Source organism: Ixodes scapularis, unplaced genomic scaffold (genome assembly GCF_016920785.2).
Source record: "Ixodes scapularis isolate PalLabHiFi unplaced genomic scaffold, ASM1692078v2 PGA_scaffold1__304_contigs__length_218370807, whole genome shotgun sequence".
Lineage (NCBI taxonomy): Eukaryota > Metazoa > Arthropoda > Arachnida > Ixodida > Ixodidae > Ixodes > Ixodes scapularis.
Window position 1 is genome coordinate 183,292,508 of NW_024609846.1, and position 10,375 is coordinate 183,302,882.

The 10,375-nt window shown below is 45.2% G+C and overlaps 1 long non-coding RNA gene across 1 annotated transcript; it reads right to left on the reverse strand.

Moving 5' to 3' along the window:
* Positions 1–404: 404 nt before the first annotated feature.
* Positions 405–3,980, reverse strand: LOC120841001. Its single transcript, XR_005715668.1, has 3 exons — positions 3,949–3,980; positions 2,998–3,052; positions 405–444 (listed from the first exon to the last, which is right to left on the reverse strand). It is a non-coding gene; the product is annotated as an uncharacterized LOC120841001 (long non-coding RNA).
* Between the last annotated feature and the right edge of the window lie 6,395 nt (positions 3,981–10,375).

Sequence of the window (10,375 nt, forward strand, 5' to 3'; positions counted from 1 at the left end):
GAGAATTCTCTCTGGTTGGGTAAATAATAAAGAGATAAGATAATCCGCCAACCAAAAATTGAAATAGTAGCGACCCTACGTTTCGAAACCGTTCGTTTCTTCTTCAGGCACACAACACAACACAACACACAACACAACACACAACACAACACAACACACAACACAACACAACAACACAAGCACACAACCTGTACTTCTCAATGCCAGGATTTTGTTTGTGTGAGCTCAGCTGTTCCTATAGATGACAGCTCAACAAACGAACCAATTAAGAAGTTTCGCCACAATACCTTAATTGGAAGAAGGCATGCCTTGCTTTAACTTTGGAGAAAATTTACATTAGAGTTGTCCTTGTGCTGGCCATTTAGATGCCCTTCCATGCTTGTGCTTGAAGTTGTCATTCAATTGAAGACCTCCTCGGTATCTTCATGGTGCATGTAAGAGCAGCTTGAAATAAAGAGCAGAAGAGGATTTGCATTCAAACACAATCGCAACAAATTGTATATGACATGCACGGTTAAAGTAAGTGAGCAACGTGCTTACCAACTAGCCTAGCTACTACTAAACATGACATAAAATAAACCCCCCATAAATTGAACCAAAGTAAAAATTTGCATTGATTTGAATACCGAACATATCAAGTGCTTGAGAAATAAAACCAGCCAATTAAAATCGCACAACTATTCAGTGATATTAAGCACATTGAATTGAGCCAGATCTCCCACGACGCACTTATTAATTTTGCTTTTCGCAACCACCACCAGGGTATTATGCGCAGCTTCTGGTTGACCATATTTGCAGTTCTGAAAATGCTCTGGAACATGCCCGGCCCACCTTCGGCCAATGTTCCAACGAATGGTTAAACTCTCCCTATATACGTCTCTGAAGCAGAGGAGACATGAGCGACAAAAAGGGGTGCTGCACTGCAGTTTCAACAGCAACTTGCGTGGACGCTGTGATGTGGAGGCGTGGCTTTAGGTCACAGCATTCACACAAGTACAGGGTGATTCAAGGAGAGGCCAGGCTCTTTGAATCGATTGCAAAATTCGGTTTCTTAACCTATCGCGCTGCGACTTCGTGCAGCGTTGCCCACAGATGGTGCATTTTTTTTTTGTAAAATTTGCAAAGAGCAAACTTACCCGAGAAAAATGTAAATAAAGAAAAAGGCTTAGCTCCTATGAAAACACAGCGAAGCCACCGGTCTTCAAACAACATGGTACTGTTTCGCACGGGAAACAAGAGATGGCGCAAGCTGTCGCGACGCCAACTGCCGCCAACCAACCAGCAGACGGCGCTGAGAGCCGGCGTCTTTAGCAGACAAGGAACTGCAGTTCCTTGTTGTTACAGCGCCTGTTTTTGTTTCTGCGACTGTCGCCGCCTGCGGAACGCGCACCGCTTTTGAGTCGAAAAGATTGTCTGCAAAAGACGCCCGCTCTCGGCGCCGTATGCTCGTTTGTTGGCGGCGTTCATTGCGCCATCTCTTGTCTCCCGTGCGAAACGGCGCCGTGTTGTTTGCAGACCGGTGGCTTCGCTGCGTTTCCATAGGAGCTAAGCCTTTTTCTTTCTTCACTTTTTCCACAGGTAAGTTCGCTCTTTGCAAAATTTACAAAAAAACAAATGCACCATCTGTGGGCAAAGCTGCACAAAGTCGTAGCGCGATAGGTTAAGAAACCGAATTTTACGGTCGATTTAAAGAGCCAGGCCTTTCCTTGCATCACCCTGTATAAGAGACAACATTTTTGCTGGTTGAACAAAATTTTGTTTTGAGGTGTCATGCGCTGTCTAAACAGTCCCCGATAAACAACATTTTTGAGGGCTGAATAAACTTGTGTCATAAATTTTACCAATGTTTCATGAGTGGCATACCTGCTTATTATTAGTAGGCCTATGTAGAGGAAATCATCAGATATCTGTTTTGTGTGTGCAGCCATCCATGTGGCAAATCATAATTTATCTTCCAACATATTTGATGAACTGATAACTCGAGCTTTTGACAATTCATGCAAAATTTGTGGCTTCCTGGAATTTGAATTAATGAGAGTTTACTGTATGTCACATTCAAATTAATAGCTTAGCTTCTTGGGCTTAATGTAAACTGGAACCGGCTAGTTCAACTAAGTCAAAGTAGCAGTAAAAAGAAGCTGAAGCACTTTTTAAGAAATCTGAGTTAAGGGTGGACTTCCATAGCATTTTGTCCCATGAATTCAGCGATCGCACTAAACTTGGGCGAAAGTCAACGTAAACTGCAATTATTTTTCAAAAATATGTGCAGTGATTGCAGCAGGGCTTGCAGTGAGTCTCTCTTCCACCTGTAATCTGTCCAAAGCGTCGTGACGTCATTGTTGGCATCCCCAAGTCAGCCGATTGGTGAACAAGGGTTATCGGACCCTGCCAATGACGTCACTTTTGCTAGTTTTTCTTTTCACCGTTCTAGCGCTCTGCTTTGTACGATGTGCCGCAACATGCAGGGCTACGCTGAAATTTTAATGAATGATTATAACACTCCTGCTAACAAGATCAAAAGAAAACTTAAGACACCATTTTTAAGATGTCCACATTCTAACATTTTTTTTTTGTAATTCAAGGATTTTTTAGTTTTTCTTTAAACATGGTGCCTATAAAGTACTTCATTAACCTGAAATAGCCGCCTCGGTGGCTCCGAGGCGAGAGCGCTGGCCTACGGATCCCCATGTGGCGGGTTCGAATCCCGGCCGAGGAGCCCGCAATCTGACGGAGGCTTATTGCGGAGAAGGCGCCGTGTAATCGAGCTTTCGGTCGCACGTCGAAAGATCCCCAGGTGGTCCAGATTAATCTTCAGTCCTCCGCTGGGGCGTGCCAGATGCCCGTCGTTGGTTTGGCACGTAAAACCCACAAATTTGACTTTTTAACCTGAAATACTATACCCGTTTTCAACTCAAGAACCGTAGTAAAACAAGATTTTCCACACTAGTGTTAAATTAGAACAAAGAGAGCAAAGTTGTTTCATTAAGAGGTGCTCACCTGATATGCATCTGTGGAATCAGGCATTGACTAGCGATAACTTATTCCCCTCAAACTGAAGAGTTGGAAGAGACAAAAGATACTGTTAAGAATCAGCAACACTTCTGATGTGCAAACTTTACTGTTCAAGGCTGCTATTAGCAGTTTACGGCACTGGTGCTCAATCAAAACAGTTAGAGAAAAGTTGTTTCTTTAAAGTAAAAACATTATTTAAAATTGGAAGTGACTTTTACCTTCAAAGTGCTATAACGCATGAAATAAAGTATTTAAAAAATAGTTTTGTTTTGTTTTTGTTCATTTTATTTTAAACTGAATATGTGTATAGGCCACATGACGTCAGATCACGCGACATCAATTTTTCTGCCAAATTTAGTGGGAAAGCTGAATTGGTGCAAAGTTCACGTAACATAAATCGCTCTGCTAAATTTAGCGGGAACCTTACTTTGTCTCTAGGTCACATGACGTCAGATCACGCAATATAAATTTTTCTGCCAAATTTGGTGGGGAAACTGAATTGGTGTATAGGTTCCGTGAAATCAATTTTTCCGCTAAATCTAGCAGGTAACCTGAATTTGTCTGTAGGTGACATGACGTCAGATCATGTGAAATCAATTTTCCCACCAAATTTAGCTGGGGAACTGAATTGGTGCATAGGTCAGATGACATCAATTTTTCCGCTAAATTTAGAGGGAAAACTGAATTGCTGCATAGTTCACGTGACATCCATTTATCCGCTAAATTTATCAGAGAGCTTGAAATTGTCTGTAGGTCCTGTGACATCAGTTTTCTGCTAAATTTAGAGAGGAAACTGAACTTGTGCAGAGGTCACGCAACAAAAATGTCCCCACTAAATTTAGTGGCAAAGCGCACGGACGGATGGACAACATTTTGGGATTGGAGGGCAACGTTAAAAAGCACCTCATGTTTAAGAGAAAAAAAAAAGCCGCTCACCTGATGGGCTTTTCTGGAAACAGGCTTTGACTAGCAATAAATTATTGCCTCAGGAATGAAGTGCTGCTTCAGTAATGGTTCCTGCACAAACAATTCAAGTGTAAGAACACAAGCCCCAAAATTTTCTTGCCATCCTCCTCCCCCTACTTTTTTGTGCATCTAATTAATTTTATCCCTTGGCAAATCCTAAAGATTTCGAAGTGCTTATCCTACGTCTTTCTCTTAGAGCATAGTTCATGTTGCAGAAACTTGGCTGAGTGGATTAGCTGGAGCATTCATTGTTCATCGAGACACTTTTTCTTTCACCCCATCCTGTTCTTGAAAGCAGAAACTCCTCTCCCTTGACCACGTCATTAAGGACTTTTTACAGATCATACGCAGGAGGTAGGCATTACCAAGACAAACTCATGTCTTTACTTTGAGCATGGAATAAACGTATGTCTGATCTACGGAAAGTTCCTGTTATACCAAGGCTCATACTATTCCATTGTCAAAGGAGCAGGCATTGTTTATAAAAACTTCCTTTCATTACATTGTTTCAGAGAACAATTGTTCTTTTTTTAATAGGGATCAATTAATCATATTAGGACAATTGTCAAATAATGGCAGATTGACGCGATGGATTGAATCGCAAGTTTCATCCGTGGACCGTTTGTCACGTTACCATCATGTCGGCTATTCCTCCGATTTGCACCTCGTCAGCAGACGCCCAGACTTAAGGGCAAAGTGCCCTTCCATACCCAGATTTTTAGCGGGTGAGTAACAGTAAAAGCGTTTACGGTAGAGCACCAACAGCAGAGCAATATTTTTTGATTTTCGAATGAGCCAAACAAAGATAGTGCACTGTACTTTGTCCATTCGCTGTTTCATTTTGTCGAACCATTCTTATTTTCCACTCGTGAAAGAAGCTGCAAGAACTTTGCCCAGCCGACAAGCCGCAGGCTCTGATACTCCTCCGGGTTGGTGTTAAGAAGCTTCAGTGAAAACTTGCCTAGCAAGTTGCAAGCTTCCCTGCATGTCCACCCAGTTTTCAACCCAGCCAAGACCTTTTTAACGGCTGTAGTGTGCTGAAGAGTGGTGCACAAGCAAGCAGTGCGTGAAGGCATTTCCAAATGCCCCTCCGCAACACCAGGACTTCATCACTTAGACGCTGAAGCTTCCTGGAGCAGGACGATACTTGTGTCATGTGGTTAGTAAAGCTAGTAGCGCTTCACGCTAAGCCTGTCATGATGCTTTGTCTCGCTCGGTATGTAACAGCAGCACACAATACTTTTTCATAACAGCAGTGATTGTAGTCGCAAACATCACTTCTGACATTGGAAAACTGTGCCACAGTGCGATGTTGGCATTTTGCGGAAATGCAGGGCCGGGAATAGGTTCAGTTTGTCCTCGCTGTCATCTGCTCGTCTCCTCCGTATGGATGTGCTTGGGGGACTGATATTCCGTGGACGCCTTGTCACTTGATCAATTTATGTGCGGATAAGTTCATCATGTGAATTGGCCATAAGTGGACAGCGGAGTCTGCAGTGACTTAATGGGGTTATGACACGAAAATTAAACGGATCCATTATTCTTGAAATGGATTGCTCATAGTCTACTTAGTATTTACACCAAGTTACGCAATTTTAGAGCTCTGGTAATTGCACTATTCAATTTACGAATTTGTATCATTTTCATCTGGCGACCAGGCAACACTGCCCAAGTTAGTCACATCATGGTGCCCATAAAGCATGTGACCATGAACGCTCTCTCATTCTAGGGGCCCCCATGATCGCCCAAGCTCTCCTCGCCGCGGTACGATCAAAAACGCTCGCGCAACTCGGTAACCCAAATGCTTTTCTCGCTCTTGCCGCCGGCCCGTTGACATTCCACCCTGCGTGCACCTGCGAGATATTCCCGGGCGACAGTGACCACAACGAGTTCGTTTGTAACTCGCCGTCACTGGAGTTTGTCGCCAGCGGGTCGCAGTCAAAATGAACAGCTTTCAACATCTCTTGATAGCAATCATGCTCATCGCTGCTGCAATCAATGTCGAACACTTTGACAAGGCGAGCAATGTCGTAGACGTAATCATCACAAACCGCATGCCCGAAACGTGGAAGGTAAACGAGTAAAGTGAAGCTCGAGACGCCAAGATAGCCAAATCTGTGAGTGCGTGCAAGGAGACATCGCGCTGGAGGCTGGCTACAAAGCCAGCCTCCAGTTCTGCTTGGATCCGCCCCTCCGAGGGATTCACATATAAGTGGATTTATCCATGAAATTATCGCGCCATTCTCAAAACAAATCTAGCAGGGTTACAGGAACATACAATGGGTCCTAGCAGTATAGCTATCTTATATTGTATTTTAGGCGTGTCGTTTCACGCCAAACATTTCTGCTGACGTTGCCTGCACGTCATAAAAGTGTGTCTCGTATCCAATTAGACATTGTCGAAGGAACGAGGAAACTGCATAATAATGTCACACACTGTTTACCTTAACCGTTTCTTTTTTTCTTCAGTTTTTGATCCTAAGTTGTTTTTTCTATATTTATTGCACGTACGGCCCAAGCTGCACATGTCTCCACAATCAGTCGCCACCCTTAAAAATGTGTACAATAAAAAAAATACATGCTGCCATCTCTGAGCAGCACCGCAAACTATGCTCGGAACAAGCCTGGGATGTCCAAAAAGAGCCAAGGGGCGAGGTATAGTGCGCGGATGAGTTACACTCATCCTAAACGGTTTAGGAACGGCCCTAGGTGGAGGAGCGAGGCTCGTCCAAAATGGGTTAAGGTGCACCAACACCTTCCACGTCGTTGAATCTTATGTAGTAGTATATGATCCTAAATTACCAGACTAGGTTACAGAAAATAAAGAGTAAGAGGAGGACGGGACGTCATACCTTTTCATGTTCTCATTTTTTCGCCAGTCCTGTATTAAAAGGTTTTCATAGTAAAAGTGACGGTTGTATTTTATCTACCCTTTTGTTTCTCGCAATCTCCTGCCTACCAACTCAACCAGCAAAGTAATGCCCCCCCCCCCCCCCCCCCAACACACATCCAACCCACAATATATATTTTTGGATAGAAGATGCCATGAATGTGCTGCTCATGTGAACCAAGCTGAAGACAAATTTGCGGTCTGAGGGAATAAAGAGTTACAAAACTGACAAACATGGCAGTAGCATACATTTCACTTTTGCACATGTACAAGAACCGCTAAATTCTATTAGAAAAGCGGAAAAGCCCAAGGCTATCAGGTTGCTCACCGACAGCAACTACCAGAAAGAGAAAGGGGGGGGGGGGGGCGGGGGTCATGATTGTGAGGGCAGCTGGTTTGTAATGCTTGTGCTTTCCTGAAAGTTGCAAGTAAGATTTTTAAAGAAAAATGACCTAAACTATTGTAACAAAATATTCTTTCATTTCATTTCTCAAAAAGGTTGGCATGAGGAACTTTGCCCAACTGACACGACGCAGAATCTGGTACTCATCTGCGTCGAAAAGCTTCTGTAAAGACTCGTCTACCACGCCGCAATCACTTTGAATCTCCAATCAACATTTCACCCAGCAAGCCTTTTTTTGTGGCTGTGGTGTACTGAAGGCGCAAGTGCAAAGTGAGTGAAGGCATCTCCAAATGCCACTTAGCGGACCCAGGACTTCACCGCCTCCTCGCCAAAGTCTCCACAAGCAGGACCATGCTTCTGTATCTGCCATGGTTTAGTTTAGTAAGGCTAGTGGCGCTTCGCACTAAGCCTATCATGGTGTTATGTCTCACTCTGCACGTAACAGTGGCGCGCAGTTCTTGTTCAAAGCAGCAAATGTCGATTTCCATCTTGGACAACAGTGCCCCAGTGTGGTCGCAAACATGTTCGGCTCGTCCTGGCTGTCATTTGCGCGTCTGCTCCTTCGTGTGGATGCGCTTGGGAGACGGACGAACCGCGGACGTGATCAATCCGTCTGTGGATCAGTTCGTCGTGTGAACCAGCCATCAATGAAGAGTGCTGTTCATTTTGAACTTGATATAAATAGCCCTTTTGCAAAATCCCCCAAGCACGAGGATTTGTGGGAGAGACTGTCACTCGCCTAGCCGCTCTGCCTTGAGGTTGCATTGCCTTGTCGCTTGCCTCCCCTTAATCCTCTGTTTTGACGCAAATGGCAGTGTAGCCCTGAAATGAGAGGCATTTGGAAGTGAGTTGCAAGTGTCTCTCGCGTTCATACAATTCAAGCTGAACTGTATGTATGCGATTTAGCGAGCGAGGGCAATGAGTGACAGAGAGCTCTCATTGCTCGGTTTTTGGATTTCTAGAAAGCTTTGCTCATCGCCTCGGTCGCTTGCTCCCGTCGCTTTCATGAGGCTTGCCTCGTCGTGCAGCTGATCGAGCGATAGCAAAAAGGGGCGCTATCACTTTTCTTGTTGCTCGCTGAATTGCTTACATGCGTTTTATACTTTATAGTTGTTGGCACTTGCCAAAATGTGAAGCATGCAATTTATTAAGGGCTTTGCCCTTGCTGACTCTCAGACTGCTGGGATAACTTTGGGTTCCAGTGAAATACGACCACGTGATTTCTCCCTTTGCTTATGAACTGAGGAGGAAGTAGTTTAAAACACTTTTTTTCTGTTTCTTTCGACACTAGTCAATGCACGTTTTTTTTTCTCCTAACCTTTACAGTGGAGTACTGCCAGAGGGTTAGTAAATAAGTGCACCATATACAGAATTTTTTTTTTATAAGAAGTCAGTGCCCCAATGGAGAGAGAACTCGTTTATACGCTTCGCAAGCAACGTCATCAATACAGACCTTACTTTTAAAGGCGCACGTCACGCAATGTTTGGAGTAGTTTCCGAGGACGAAAATCGAACTTGAATCTAACCTCCCACAGTGGAAGCGAATACAAGCGCCATCACACTAACGGGTACCTTTAGCAGTCATGGGTTCCGCAAAACACACCGCCTAGCTATCTGGTACCAAGCCGCCACCCGATTTGCAGAAATCAAGCTCCCTGATACACTCACCAAGTGCCCCGCTTGGCCCCCCTTGCCTCCGGTGGGACCTTTGCCTTTGGTTGCGTTCCCGCAAACTTAGTGCCCGTGCAGTGACACGTCGGTTCCGTGGCTTCCTTGGCAAAAGCTCGAGGGTCAACCAATGCGGAAAGCACCTGTGCGACAAGGAACCGCACACGTTCGCTTTCACGCCGACTGCACACAAAAGGATCACGTCATAAACGCTCCGAACAGAAAGGACTCAAAAAGTAAAACGAGTGAGCGAGCACTCACCAATTAGACTCATATCCACAGCTGGTTTTATGGGCACGCCGGCACCTAGGACACTTCCCTTTTCCAAGAACGTTCTTCGATGTTTGTTCCTAAAGTCTGAAAGCGCCCGAAAGTTGCGAAAGTTGCGAAAGTTTTGAAACTCGCTTCGTTTTCGAAGGTTTTTGCGTTTTGTTACGATGGCGATGGCGATGCGGCGATGCTCGTTGGTTCCGAGTTCTGACCGAGTTTATTTGACGCAACGTGAATTTGCTTGTTTTATTCGACTTAAATTAAAACTTTAAGATACAAAAAAATTGTTTTAAGATTTATAAAATTATATGTAATAAAGCATGTTGAAGCGCATTGTGTACTAAACTGAAGCTTGGCTTTGTCAGCTTCGTTTCAATTTAACATGGCGGCGACCACTATTGTGCCGTGTACCGTGCTCGACCTATTTGCAGTGCATTGGTTGTCCTGTTATCCACCTCCTGCGATCCTCATCAGCCCCAAGCATGCTGTCTAAGTATTGTGTCCTCGCCGGAAAGAATATCCAGTCTTCTTGGAAGCGTTGCTCGAATGTCGTCGGCACCCACGAACCGACTCGGCAAGCCTCACGTCGTTGCTTGGTTCCTCCGCGTTTTTGGCGGTGGATCCCCCAGCCCTGACCTCAGCCCTACAGGACGTAGCCGGTAAAAACAATCTACGACAACGCGGTGTCTTTGGAATGCGATAGCTACGATCAGTGGCTCTTAAAACCTCAGTAGCCCCCCTTCAATAGTGAACTCTTCGATGTGAACGCCCTTACCTTCAGTGTCCGGGGACTGCTGCAAACCTCTGACGAGAGCGGACGTCTCCGGGCTCCGCAAACCCCAGAGAACTGTACGCGACTGTACGTGATCCTGGTATAAACATCGCCGCGCCCCGCCGAGACGGTGCTGCGCCGCCGGCGGCGCAGCACGTCCGCCGAGAGATCGGTTCGCTCGAGTCTCGTTCTGCGAGCGGCACGCCCGTTTCTGCTTCGATTATGGCTACAGCCGACATCGCCGCTTCGGAGCTCACCAATATCTCTGCGTCCATCCTGAGCCAGGACATGAAAATCTCTCTAGAGCGAGACGACCAAGGTGGGAAATGGATCACCCCTGGAAAGCCCCGCAAATCTCGTCTTCCGGCCGACTTTGACCCCGAACTTCACGTAG